This window comes from Mustela erminea, chromosome 14 (genome assembly GCF_009829155.1).
Source record: "Mustela erminea isolate mMusErm1 chromosome 14, mMusErm1.Pri, whole genome shotgun sequence".
Classification (NCBI taxonomy): domain Eukaryota; kingdom Metazoa; phylum Chordata; class Mammalia; order Carnivora; family Mustelidae; genus Mustela; species Mustela erminea.
The window spans coordinates 1006599-1021539 of NC_045627.1; positions in this window are offsets into that span (position 1 = coordinate 1006599).

Consider the following 14941-nt stretch of genomic DNA (forward strand, 5'->3'; position numbering starts at 1 on the left):
GGGCTGAGGCAGTGAGAATATCCAGCATGACTCTCGTTTTCTCCTCCCCTTCTTTGTTGGTTCTGCAAGACATGTGCTGAGATGGTGGAGACATGAGATGTAGGAAACCTGGATTCATGAGTCCGGGATTAGTGGGATGTTGCCTTATAGGGTCACCTAGTTTGTGGGGTACTGGTGGTACGCATGAAATAAATCTTTGGGTAGTAAGACACGAATATTTGGCTTCATTTGTTACTAGCCTATTTAGTCCTATATGACAGACACTTTCTCTTAGGAGACTGAAAGTATCATTCTGTTGTTTTCTGAATACTATTATTGTTGATGCCATTGAATTGTTACTCCCTTGTCAGTAGTATGTTATCCTGTCCAGGAACTTTTAGTATCTTTGGAGCAGAGGGAGGGTATGTTTTAGGTAGGACTTTGCAATCTGTCTGGGTAGTGCATTTCTTTTTATTTGTTCTGCATGGGATTCCTTGGTATTGCTGAATCTGAGGAATCTGAATATTGGTATCTTTCTTCAGTCCTGGAAAACTCTTGGCCATTATTTCCACAAATAGTGGTTTTTCTCCACTGTTTCTGTGATATCCTTCTGATATTCTAAACACATGTATTTTGGATCTTCTTTCTTTATCCTTTATTTCTCTTGATACTTCCTTTTCAGATTTCCATCTCTCTCTCCCTCTCTCCTTTATTGTGCTATTTCTGGTATCCACCTACCACTTCACTAATTCTCTCCTTGGCTGTGTCTTATTTGCTATTTAACTCATGCTATGAGTTAGTAATATCAGTTCTATTTTTCCTTTCTAAAAGTTCTATTTGGTCCTTTTAGGATCTGCCTAGTGATTTTATGGCCTCTTATTCTGTGGTTCTATATTTTTCTGATATTCCCTTTTATTTCTTTAAACATAATTTCCTTAGTTTGTTTTCTGTACCTGATGATGATCCTACTTGTTGTTTTTCCAATGCTTATTTTGTAGTTTGTAGCGTCCACTGATTCCCTCGCAGTGGCTTGTTTACTCACATATTTAGTGACTTAAACATTTTTTTCTTCCCAATTTTGTTTAAATTCTAAATTTAAATGATTGCATGAAGCATTAGCATTGTTTTATGAGATAAATGAGATAATATATGTGAAAGTTCTCTGTAAAGTGTAAAATATTATATAAATGCAAGGTATACTTATATTAGATCTCCTGAACCTTAAAAGTATTATTTTTAAAAATCCAAAGCAATTCAGTTTTTATTACAAATGGAGTAGAGTGGAAGCACCTGGGTGGCTCAGTCATTAAGCATCTGCCTTCAGCTCAGGTCATGATTCCAGGGTCCTGGGGTGGAGCCCTGTACTGGGCTCCCTGCTCAGCTGAGAGTCTGCTTGTCCTTCTCCCTCTGTCCCTCCCCCTGCTCATTCTCTCCCTCTCTCTCAAATAAATAAATAAAATATTTTTTTAAAAACCTTAAAAAAAAAAAAAAGAAATGTATCAGGGTAGAAACTTTAACTGCAGATTTTCATGCAACTCACTGAAATGAAAACTTTATTCATCTTCTTCATTCTCTAGGTCTTTGGTTTTATTTATTTATTTTTTCCTTTTTTCTTTTTTATGAGTATGATTTTTTTCTATTTTACTTTTTGATTAGTCACTCCTAGTAAATAGAACCTTACTGAATTATTTTGTTATTGAAGCATAATTAACATACAGTGTTATCTTCTAAACTAAAAGGTAGCCTACTAAATGGGAGAAGATATTTGCAAATGACATATCCAATGAAGGGTCAGTATCCAAAATTTATAAAGAACTGATACAACCCAACACCTAGAGAACAAATAACCCAATTTAAAAATGTGCAGAAAACATGAACAGGCATTTCTGCAAAGACATCCAGATGGCTAAGAGACATAAAAAGTTGCTCAACATCATTCATCATCAGGGAAATACAAATAAAAACCACAATGAAATATTTCCTCTCAACTGTCAGAATTGCTAAAATTAAAAACACAAGAAACAACAAGCGTTAGCAAAGATGTGGAGAAAAAGGAACCCTCTTACACTGTTGGTGGGAATGCAAACTGGTGCAGTCACTCTGGAAAACAGTGTGAAGTTTCCTCAAAAAGGTAAAAGAACTACCCAATGATCTAGTTATAGCACCATTGGGTAATTACCCCCAAAATACAAAAATGCTAATTCAAAAGGATACATGCACCCCTATGTTTTTAGCAGTTTTATTTTATAATAGCCAAATTATGGAAGCAGTCCAAATGTCCATTGATAGATGAATGGAGATATGTACAGGGGTGCATATATCCTTTTGAATTAGCATTCCATATATATATATATATATATATATATATATATATATATATATATATCTGCTATGGCTATGTAACATTCGTATATAATGGATATATATGGCTACATAATAATCATATATGGAATTAATCACATATATTATGTAGCCATAAAAAAAAGAATGAAACCTTGCCATTTGCAACATGGATCCCTAGATCCTAGGGAGTATAAAGCTAAGTGAAGTAAGCCAGCCAGAGATTCACTCATGTTTTCCCTCATATGTGCAATTTAAGAAACAAAACAAATGAACAAAGGAAAAAAGAGAGAGAGAGAGATCAAGAATCACACTCTTAACCAGAGGGAACCATAGAGAACAAACTGATGGTTTCCAGAGGGAGGTGGCGGGGGGGAGGGGTGATGGGGATTAAGAGTACACTTATCCTGATCAATACTGATTAACATATAGAATCGATGAATCACTATATTGTACACCCAAAACTAATGTAACACTCTATATTATTAACTCTACTGGAATTAAAATTAAAAAGTTAATTAAAAAACATACAGTATTATGTAGTTTCAGGTGCACAATATAATGATTCAGCAATTTTTTACATTACTCAGAGCTCTTTGGAAGATGTATACTCTTAATCTCCTTTATTTGTTTTGCCCATCTCCCCCCTACCCTGACAACCACCAGTTTGTTCTCTGTACTTAAGAGTCTGCTTTTTGTTTGTTTCTTTGTTTATTTTCATTTAGTGACCTTTGACTGTGAGCTCAAGTCCCTTGGATTTCTTAGAGCTGTGTTCCCTGGGAAGAGTGTATACTTCCTTCTGCCAGGATCTGGAGGAAGGACCAATCTGGGATCACTTTAGATATTTTTTGGCAGTTTTAAGGCCATTCGTACAATGGGAACTTGGACTCCAAATCTGTGAGTGCTGGCTAGTAGCTATGAATTTTCAGGAGGCATATCTTTTACTTTTTTCTGCTTATCTCTGAACCAAGGCAAAGGGAGACAGCATCTCTTCCACATTCCTCTGCAGGGTGGGCTTTTTCGAGTTACCTATGAGAGCTGTCACCCTTCAGAAATGAGGGTTCCTGGCTTGACCTCCTAGCCTGACCAGACACCTGGCTGTGTTTTCTTCTCTCCACCAGTCTCTCTATTGATCCTGCTCTCAGCCACCAGGGATCAAAAAACACAGATTCCAAGGTTCCCAGATCTGTACTTATTGCTATAATCCCAGCCATGTGTTCAAAAGTATGTTATAAATATTTCTGCCAATATACTATAAATATTTATAATATTTATTATAGAAATATTTATGATAAATATTTCTATAAAGGATGGTACTTTAGAAAATGGAAGTTTCTAAATGCAGTCCATGTGGTGGGTTCAGTTCTACAAGGATCCAGTAGAGAAAATGAGCGTGCAACCCCTGCTTTCCCAGGGCTCTCATGCTAACGCAGAAAGGCAAGAAATTAAAGCTAGAAATAAACAGTGATTACTGCTTAATTAAAAAATAAAGCACTTACAGGAGATAGAAGAATGTCAGAAATGGGGATTGAAGCCTGGGTGGCTCAGTCCGTTCAGGGTCTGCCTTCAGCTCTGGTCATGATCTCAGGGTCCTGGGACTGAGTCCCGCATCGGGTTCCCTGCTCAGCGCGGAGTCTGTTTCTCCCTCTGCCTGCTGCTCCCCCCACTTGGTTCATGCTTTCTCTATCTCGAATAAGTAAATAAAATCTTAAAAAAAAAAAAATAAAGGAATGGGGATTGGTTTGCAAGAGGTCGGTTATAGGAGGCCTTGTTGAGAACATTGGGGATGCAAATACCTGAGGAGGGGAGGGCTGGGTCTCAAGGGTGGTGAAGAGGGTACCAGGTGGTTGGGGGGGCGTCGGGCACACAAACTCTTCTGTAAAAAGTCTGGTTGGTAACATTAAACGCATTAGTGTGTGCAGCTCCTTGAGGAAGGAAGAAGACTTTTCCAGGCAAGGATGTCCTACATATTGTGAAAATACAGGGCAGTCCTTGTAAGTGCCACAGCTTGTCTCTGCCCCAGGAGGTTCCCCTCAGAGAGGCTCTCGGCATCCTGGGTCCCTGAGCTCCCCAGTCTCCCCTCTTCCTTTTCCTGCCCCCTCATTTTCCCCCTCCTCGCGTACAGATCGCCTTTCCTTACACACAAGTTTTTCTACCGTGTTCGCCAGAGCCTCATGGTGTTCATTTAAATAAGCAAATCCATCATGAATATGATACGGAAGCAAATTTGGCCCTTCACACTGATGGATGATGAATGCGCAGAGTTTTGTAAGGTCCTTGACCGAGAAACACAGCCTTGCTCCCTCACCCACAACATGCTAGCTTTCCTTACACATTTCTTCCAACATAGTGAGCAAGTTCTCTCTCCCCGCTGGGATGGGAGCCCCCAGGAGCTCTCCACTTGCCAGAGCACCTGGTCTCAGGCAGCCATTCTGGCGTCTGGGCTTCAGTGTGCCCATCTATCAAATGGGAACATGTGGCAAGGTGGTCTCCCTGGTCCTCTCTGGCTTGAACATCCCAGACCTACCACTGTGTGTGCACTATCTGCTTGCATCCTCTACTGGGAACGATCTCCCATTAGAATCAAACATTTTCTGTTTGTTTTTAGCTCAGTAATGGCATTTTTAGTGACATCAGTGGAAAATAAGTTGAGTTCTTTCTAAGTGGTGACCAGGAAAAATAATATTTCCTTCCTATTTTTAAAAAGTCTCGGGTTCTGGCGAGCCCGGTGTGTCGAGTAACACAACCCCGGCTTCCCATTAGGATAGAGCACCAGCCTCTTCAGGATCAAAAGTCAGGAGGCCACCACCTGGGTCCTGATCCCCTTCCTCCAACACGTAGTGAGTGAATTACTTAGGAAGTGCTTCTCTAGCCTCTTGTCCCTTGGGAGGCAGGGGTGAGAATCAAGGATTTGTTTCTGGTGGAAACGGCTCGCCCAGGGCTTGAGAGCCTGGCTAGTCATGAGCACGTCCCTTGACTCCCTGGCGGAGTCCTTGTCACTTAGCCCAGGAAGGAACACCACATCACTGAAACACTCTGGGTATAAAGCGGTCACGTCTGTGGCAGCCCCAGCAAATTGTTAAGTGCTACATCAACACGAAGAACCAATCCCAGGGCTTTTATGTGGAAAACGAGGTGTCGCCATCGCTGTCTTGACAAATGGTAAACTCCTTCCTTCCTGCTTCCAGGGCACTCTTAACATTTGTTCTATTTGCATTCGCATGCAAATTAGTCTTTCCTCTTCAAAGAAATCAGTTTAACTAGAAGCATTAAATATCCTGAAGTAGACTTGCATTCATGTTGTGCTGGCAGGAAAACAAAATAGCAGGGCACCTGGTTGGACGTGCGGTCTGCTTTCCCGGCTGAAGAGGGGTCACGGGGCAGGACGGGCGGCTTCCAGGAACCTGGACCATCACCTGGCTTGGGAGCATCCAGTGATAAGTGGCTTCCTTGGCCTGCAGCTTTGGCCTGTCTAAGGTATTTAGTTAAAAATCCATGCTTTACATCTTTGATCAGATTTATAAACACGTGGGACCATTTGGCTTCCTTGTGTAGCCACCATCAGCTTCCCATAAATAAACAACTGTTGCCAGGTGTCACCTTAGCGGCACGGAGCCATTCATCGTGGCAAATGAAGCTGAAGGTAATTAAGTAGATAATTTTGAGCCATGAAGTGAAATTCCATATAAAGGATATCATGGAGATGGCTATTATGCAGAATTGCAGACAAAATGAGACTGTGTGTCTTTGACTCCCACTCAATCCTTGTCTGCCGACCGCTGAGTGTTCCGAGTTCTGGGCTCATGCGGTCTTCCCAGGTATGGATCTCTGATGGGGTCAGCCGGGTTACGTGCCCTCTTGGTTATAAGAGGAGTCCGGGGTCCTCACGATAAAGGAGCAGTAGGACTCAGCAGCAGGCCAGGAGGCAGAGGTCAAGGAGCTGGAGGCACAGCTGGACCACAGAGGTGCCCTTGGCCAGGACAGTGGAGCAGAGCAGGGCTGGGCGTCAGAGGCCAAGCCATCAACAGTGGTCCGGGTAAGCTTGGTGCCAGGGCACCCTGCAGTGAGAGGCCACTCTCTTCCTTCCCTCCTGGCTGCCTCAGGCTTCAAGGTCTGGGGCTCAGGGAAGTGCCAGCATGGAACAAGTATGGCCCTGTGGGGTACAGGGCATGAGACCAAACATATCTCAAGGGCAGTGTCCAGTGGCAACTCTGGAAGATGGGTTAATCAATAAAGTCAACAGAGGGAAATGTCTGGGGTTAGTGGCAAGGGCCAGGGCTGAAGCAACAGGATAGGAGTGAGGGAACCCAGGAGAGTAGACCAAAGGTTAGGGTCCCCTGTGGCCTGGAGTGAAACCACTGGACTGCAGCTTCCATGAGAGCTGTAGCCTTAGAGCTGGGTGTAGAGGAAGCCATTGGGGCCATTGAGCTACTTTTGATACTTCCAGGGGGAGGGAGATCGTGAGTCCTTACAGAGTAAATCCAGAGCCCTGCAGTTTCCAGAAAGTCTCATTCTTTTTTTTTTTTTTTTTTAAGATTTTATTTATTTATTTGACAGAGAGAGATCACAGTAGGAGAGAGGAAGGGAAGAGATCACAGAGAGAGGAAGGGAAGCAGGCCCCCTGCTGAGCAGAGAGCCCCATGTGGGACTCGATCCCAGGACCCTGAGATCCTGACCTGAGCCGAAGGCAGCGGCTTAACCCACTGAGCCACCCAGGCGCCCCAGAAAGTCTCATTCTTGAGCCTTGGAACCTGGATGCAGGAGCTGGCCTCCAGTAGGAGGAGGTGAAGTGCTGGGCTGGGCTCTAGCCACAGCCCAACCAGGAATGGTGATTAGGATGGATGGACAGCTGCTGTCACAGAGAGGTTGGGCTTCCAGACAGAGCAACAGGGAAATCCGAGACAGGAGGTGAAGGAGTTTTATGGACTGAATATTTATGTGTCTGTCCCCCTCCCCCTCCCCCACCTCCACCACGAATGCTTATACTGAAGCCCAAATCCCCAAGGCAATGGCATTAGAATGAGGTGGGCCTTTGGGAGTGGTTAGGTCATGAGGGTAGAGCCCCCATAATGGGGTTTATGTCTTTATAAGAAGACAAGAGAGAGCTTGCTTTCCTTTCTCTCTGCTCTCTGCTATGTGCAGATACAGGGAGAAGGTGGCCATCTGCAAGCCAGGGAGTGGGGCCTCACCAGACCGTGGATCAGCTGGCACCTTGATCTTGGACTTCCCAGCCTCCAGAGTAGTGAGAAATGGAAGTGGATACCCACTGTCTGTGGTTTGTGCTCTGGCCACCTGGGCTGACCAGAATAGGAAGGAAGCCCAGCATCTGAGCCCAGGGAACACTGCCAGCCAGGTCTCCTCCAGGCATCGGGGTCCCCCCCAACACCTGGCTATGGGATCCTAAACCTCAGTGCATTCTATGTCCTAAATGGTCCGCAAATCCCTCCGTCTTTGCCCTCGTGACCTGACTCTAATTTACACTGCCACTGGCTCTGCCCCATTTTATGGCAATAGCCCCTCACTGGTAGGTCTCCCATGGCCATTACTGCCCCTTAGGTCTGGGTATCTAATCACACAATATCTCTGCTTAAAAACCCTTCTGTCACTCAGATAATTCCAAACACTCTGCGTGACACACACCGTTCCACCCTACTTACCCGCCAGCTTCCTCTCCTCCCCTCGGAACTTGCTCCAGGCCTGTCCAACCACCAGGTGCTGCTCTGACCTCTTTGTCCTGGGTACATCTCCTTCATATCTTGGCGGCCCTCACAAGGCCCCATAGCTCAAGGCCTTGTAGCCTTTAAGATGGCAGTCATCAGATAACAAGCTGGTTGCTTGATGTCTGACTTCCCATGAGGCTGTGGGTCAGCCCGACGAAGGCAGACTGCCCCGGCCATTCACGACTCCACCCCAGGGCCGACCCCTGCCCTTCCCTGCTGAGCCCTTGCTGGGCCAAATCAATGGGCCAACGTAGGAAAAGGAACAGGAAAAGGAACGTACTTCCGACACACACCATACCATGGATGGATTTCAGAACGATTAGCCTGAGGGAGAGAAGCCAGACCCAAGGGTACGCACAATATGATTTCATGTAAATAAAATTCTAGAAACCTCAAATGAAGCTCTAGGAACAGAAGCAGATCAGTGGCTGTCTGAGGTAGGGGGTTACGAGAGAGTGGACAGGCCAAGGCAGGAGGGAACATTCTGGAATGATGCAGTTCAGACTATCTTCATTCAACCAAGCTCATCAAATCCTACACTTCAAATGAACGCGGTTATCATGTACACATTATACCTAATAAAGTCGATTGGTTTTTTGATTGAAAAATGTTACCAAATCTCCAAATTATGGCAAATGATACGCTCGCGGTCTTTGGCACAATTAGACACTGAGCTACTCTGGTCTCACAACTGCCGCGGGACACGGAAGCTCGACTTGGTGCCATGCGTTGCTCTGAGCACCTCCCATGGTTTCCGTGTGTCTGTGACAGTCCTCGTCCTCCTGAGGCCCTGACATCCCTGTTTGCAGGTCATGCCCAGCCTGGGGCCAGTGGAACCCAGACAGGCCAGCTGGTTCCTCCTCTGTGTGATTTTGTTCTATGTGCTGTAGAGCCCAGGGCCCGCTGTGGGCCTCAGGGCAGGCTGGCAAGGCCGGGGTCTGCAGGGTAAACTGAGGCCTGCGTAAGCTGGAACACAGAGAAGGGATAGTGTGAGCAGATGGGGAGAGGAGAAGCGCCAGGCCCCGGAGGGCCCCCATGAGGAGGCGGCAGGGGTTCCCGAGCTTCCTTCTCTGAGCCAGCAGTTGCCTCTGCTGGAGTGGTCCCGAAGCCTGTCAAAACTGGACCAGTGACGACTGTGGCAGGCGAGCATTCCCGCGGCAGATCACGCCAAGGGGGTGCTCTCCGGCCCAGAGTAGATGAAATCATATATGTCAGGGGCCTGGTCTCCCACAGGCACCTACTACACACTTAGGCAGAAAAGAACCGAAAAGGCAGATGAAGAATCACGCTGCTGAGGGTTCGAGGCAGAGTGCGGGAGGACGGAAGCTGCTTCTCCGAGAGGCCGGGGAGAGCGGGAACACAGCTGATGGAGTAGAAGAGGGGCTGTTTGTCTCCAACCGATGGCAGAAAGGTTCCAGCTGTCTGATTCAAGGATCGCCCTGTGAGTTCAAAGAAAGAAACATTCTCCTACCATTACCTCTTGTAGGGTCATGTTAAGATCCCGCTTACATGATGAAATCACATAAGGATGGTGTCTACAGAGCGATGTCACAAAGGATTCAGAAACGGCCAATGTCTCCTTCTTGTAGCAAACCTGGATGAAAAGTTAAGCTCCGGGGTGCCTGGGTGGCTCAGTGGGTTAAGCCTCTGCCTTTGGCTCAGGTCATGATCTCAGGGTTCTGGGATTGAGTCCCGCATCGGGCTCTCTGCTTTGCGGCGAGCCTGCTTCCCCTTCTCTCTCTGCCTGCCTCTCTGTCTACTTGCGATCTCTGTCTGTCAAATAAATAAATAAATCTTTTAAAAAAAGAAAAAAAAAAAAAGAGAAATGTTAAGCTCCACAGGGAGTTCTAGAAGGACATAAGCACGAATTAAAAGATGACCATTCAGGAGGCGTCTGGGTGGCTCAGTCGTTACGCGGCTGCTTTCAGCTCAGGTCATGATCCCGGGATCCTGGTATCGAGCCCCGCGTCCAGCTCCCTGCTCAGTGGGAAGCCTGCTTCTCCCTCTCCCAGTCCCCCTGCTTGTGTTCCCTCTCTTGCTCTCTTTCTCTCAGTGTCAAATAAATAAATAAGTTATAAATACAAAAACAAAACCCTCTGTGTAGACTGTGGGCTCCACTCCCCTCCAACACCGAGGTTCTCTTCCCAACATCACCACGAGGCTCATGGGTCCGGCTGCAGTTTTTTCCTGAAACCAGATTTTTCTTAGGCAGCAAGGCCAACTCTTACCTCTTGGAGGCTGACTCCTAGCAAGAGTCATGGCACAGCCTGTCCCTCATCCTTCCCTAAAACGGGGGTTTCCTCGTCAGCCCCAGCAAGCTCTGCTGTCTCTGGCCCATCCGTGGTGGCCTGGAGGAAGGTCCTTCTATTGGACTGGTTGGTCCAGAGGCTGGAGAGCAGAGCACAGCCATCAAGTCAGCCGTCAGAGCCGTGAGAGCGGCTCTGCCCAGTCAGGGCTTTCGGCCCCCGGACTGGCCTGTCAACCTCTCACCACCACCGTCAGTGATCATTATCCTGAGGAGGTCTAATAAAAAGCGATGCCAGGACACCATTCCTAGGGCTTTTGATTTAGTTGGTCTGAGGAGGAGACCAGTGCGAGGAAATTCCAATGTACAGCCGGGGTCGGGAACCTTCCACCACCCCTGGAGGCTGCCTGTCCATTCATTCAAGGGCAGGAGAGCAGGGAAGAAATTTGGTAAAGTTAGAACTAATTTTGTCTGCTTTTCCCAGAAAAGAGAATAACTGAATTTTGGTCACAAGTTCTTTTCTCCTTTAAATTTAGATACTGTATTTACTTTCTATCCATTCATTCACTCACCTACCACCATCCACCACCCACCCACGCAGTCGCCCATCTACCACCTCTCCACCTACCTACACACTTACCCATCCATGCACCCAAACATCTTCCTTCAGTCCTCCGTCCCCTTTCCTTCCTTCCTTCCTTCCTTCCTTCCTTCCTTCCTTCCTTCCTTCCATCTCACCCATATACATGGCATTCAGACATATGCCTGGGGCAGAGAAAGAAGCCTGGGCAGAACCTGGGGCAGGAGTCTAAGGGTCTCGTGTTTCTCCTGGTTCTGCACCTTCTAGCCGGTTGGCTTTAGGCAAGTCCTTTAATAAAGCTGGGGTACAAGCTATCTAATAAATGAGAGCATTGGATTAAAAATCTCAAAGGCTCTATATTTCTAAAAGTCTGTGGGTTTATAAGTCACGTACTCTGTCATCATGAAGTTTGCAGTGCACTTGGAGATACAAGACACATAAATATATGAACATCTAGAAAGTTAAGGACCACCTAGAAAGTTAAGGACCACACGCACCTCGTGTAAGATGAAGATGTTGCAGAGCTCCTGCTGGCTTGGTGGCTGCTCCCCCTCCAAGGCCTAGGGGCGCTTTCACACTCCAGGGCCCCTGATCATGCCGAGCTGGTACGGCAGCGTACGTGATTTGGGTTGTTTTTGCGGGGGTGGTTATAAGCTTGCGAGGTTAATAAAAACTCTCCAAAATCTGGAAATAAAGCCAAGGGGATGATTGGGTGTTATTTCCAACGTCACCGGAAAGTTTTGTTTCAGAGGTCGACCCAGAGAGCTTCCCTATTTCTAGGAGGACTGGCTGTTGTTGGACTTGGACATTTACTGTTAACCGAGGGCTCAGAGTCTGTGAAGTTCTATGCTCCACTGCGGATGTCTGTCCGGTGGAGACGCAAATGGTTCCTGCCCAGTGAAAGGAGAGAGCCGGGATTGATTGCTCTGTAGGACGTTAACTGGATTTGTCTCCAACAATAAAAATCTATTTTAGTGAGTCTTTCCCAATGGACCACATAAATCCCAGTACTTCAAATGCCATTTGAATCAACATTTCCGACTTTCTGGCTCCCTCCTTCATTGATGAGCTGAATAAAATTGTGGGGGCCTGTTCATTGGATTTTGCTTGAGAGCCAACTTCTCAACCTCTTTCCAGGGTTCTCTTGGAGAACCCTGATCCAGCCCTTCTCCCCACCCGTCCCCTGCTAAGGTGAGAAGATCCCAGCTGAGGGGTGGGAAGGGGCCCCCAAAACTGCTCTGGTTTGTCGGGCTGAGCCCACAGAGGGCTCCGCAGTCAATGGTCTCACCATTCACCAGAACCCCCCATGATTCCAGCTCCAGGGCTCAAAAGGCCCTGTCTGTGCAGGAAACCCAGAGCGGGGAGGTGACTCAGTTTCAGCACGCCTGGCCTCTCTCAGAAATGTGCTTTAGCACCAAAAATCAAGCAGGGGCAGAGAGCCTGGAGGACCCAGATTCATCGGGCTTTCGGGGACAAGCTGGGCTATTCGCTTGTTCCCTAACCTGAGCAGCAACCCCTACACACACCAGAAAACTCTCAGGGCTTGTCACCAGGAGGCAGGAATGCCCATTTTTGTCCAACCTGGTTCCCGGGAGGTTGGAAGGTGCATCCTGAAAGGGACCAGCGTGGGCATTTTGAGTTCCTTTAACTTAGCTCTCAATGGAGTCTTAACCAGAAGTCCAAAGCCCAGGAGTGTGCATTAAAAACAGCTCACCCCCACTGACTGACTTACACATCAATGTCGCACCAAGGTTAACAAGAGCAATAGCAGAGATGGTGGGAGTCAGACTTGCTGAAGGTCAGTTGGATAGCACGGGGCAAGAAGCTTTCCTGCGTTCGGGTCCCTAGTCCTGGTAATTCTACTCCGGAGAAGCTATGTTACCACTACCGGGGGGTAGCAGGGAGGCAAAGAATTTTGTATCAAGACAGCCACTAGAGTGCTAATTATCACAAAAATTGGGAAAAGCTTAAATAATCAACAATAGGGAACTAGTTAAATAAAGGGTAGAGAGCCATGAACATGGAATGACATGGACTATTAACATTTAAAAAAAATTAATAAAAAAAGAAATACTCTCATAAAAAACCCATCAGAAAAATCTATGTCTGTGAGATGACCCGAATCTCCTAAAAAGAGTTAAAATGAGCAGGAAGAAAAGGAATAGAGGAAGAGTTGTCGGAAGCTGGACCTGGAGGCGGGGAGGCAGGTGATCTTTGCTTTCTCGTGTCCTGCCGGGGTCTCGATCGAAGGTCTTTGTTGTAAAGTCTTGACTAACCCACGAACACTTGTTTTTGGAACTTCACCTGCAGCAGGCCCTCCCTCGGTGTCAGGCGGCTGCTCGGTCTGCCTGAGGCTGGTGGAAGCCGGACTAGTTGATAGAATTCTTACAAGGCCAGCCTGGCCATGTCCAGCGACCCTCCGTCAGGCTGCACTGGCCTCGGACGGCAAATTAAACCCCCAGACTCTGTAAGTGTGGCCAGTGGCAAGCAATGACATCACTCATATGTGGACGCCCAACTTCCAGAAGGAAAATGAGGCCTGACTGCCCTCCATTGCCATCTCTGCCTCCACTAAGGCATAATTGTGCTTCCAGATATTTCCTTCTAGTCCACTGATCCCCCCTGGGCTGCCCTCCCCTCACCACTCAGACCCAAGGCAGAAATCCGCAGAGAGGGAACTCTGACCTCACCAGGCCCGACCATGTGTATTGCACAAACAAAACAGCCCACTTGAGTCTGGAGTGTCTAGGTTGGGATCGATGGTTCCTTTACGACTTTTCCAAGAGCAGTGGTTGGAGACTTCTTCATGAGGGTTGTTTTCTAGAACAAAGGAACCATCAACATCTAAAACTCGGGTCTCTGTCACAGAGGAGCCGGAGTCAAAGCAAAGACAGTAATAATATCCACTACTTAAGCAGTTACTGAGTATCTGGCTAAAAGCTTCTTAAAATTACTTGATTATATCAGGTAATGAAGGAACCACATCATTTTCCAGGTGAGCTGAGGTTCAGTCATTTGCCCCAAGTTATAGATTAGCAATGGCAGAGCATGACTTTACCTCTGGCTGTCCACTCCTAACAGCCCCCCGCCCCCTGCCATGCTCCTGCCTCCTCCGCATTTAACCAGAACCTTCAGGATGACTGCAGCACCCACGTGCCGCTTGTGAGGCTTATCCGCAGGGACCTTCCTGTCCTCCCCTGGCCATCTGTGGGGCTGCTTCCAAGGGTCAGATGACAGTCACCTTCACCACCAGGAACCCCCCTCCCCAACGCAATGGAGCCCTTCTGAGTTTAGCAACAGCCTTGAAGATCCAGAGGAGAAAGAGTGTTCCCTTACCCCACTCGTCCCTGTGTCTCCTGCCTGGGCTCCTGGAAAGCAGATCCTGCTATGAGGTCTTTTGAGATCCAAGGGCGAGGAATGCATGTGGACAGGGAAAAAGGAATGCCACCGAGGGACACGCTATACACCTGGCCACAGCTCTGGGTGGCCCGTGGGATGCCCCAGGCAAGCTCAGGAAATGCCTCAAGACTGTCCACTGGGGATTGTCATGCCCGATGAGTCTGTGCATGTTGTGGGGGGGGCTTCCTGGGAACGTTGCATCCCTCCACCTAAAGCAGGCCCAGTCAGGCTGCTGGGAAGAGCCATGGGGACCTGAGGACAGGCAGCTACAGAAGTGGCAGGGCCCAGAAGATTCTAAGTGGTGTCGAGAGCTGGGGGGCAGAGCCTGGCGGTCTAGATGCCAGGCCTGGCTGTCGAATCTCTTTTCCGGGTTGTGTCCTTGCTGGAGAAAACCATCGTCCTACTCCCAGGAACAGGGTCTCACTCTCTGTCCTCAGCAGGCTGGTCACATCCTCCAATGCCCAAAGCCAGGTTGTCTGGCCTTCAAGTCCACGTGTGGGACATCGAGGGCGGTCTAGGGAAGATATGTAGCCGGGGTCACTCCAGGCCCCAAGCCTTGGTCCCTGAGTTATGGGAGCAGCCCTGATTTATGTGAGAACATACTCATCTCCACCCAAACTCAGCTCATTCCTTTCCACTAACAGCAGGAAGCGCTGTGGAGCGCCCCCCTCCCCACCC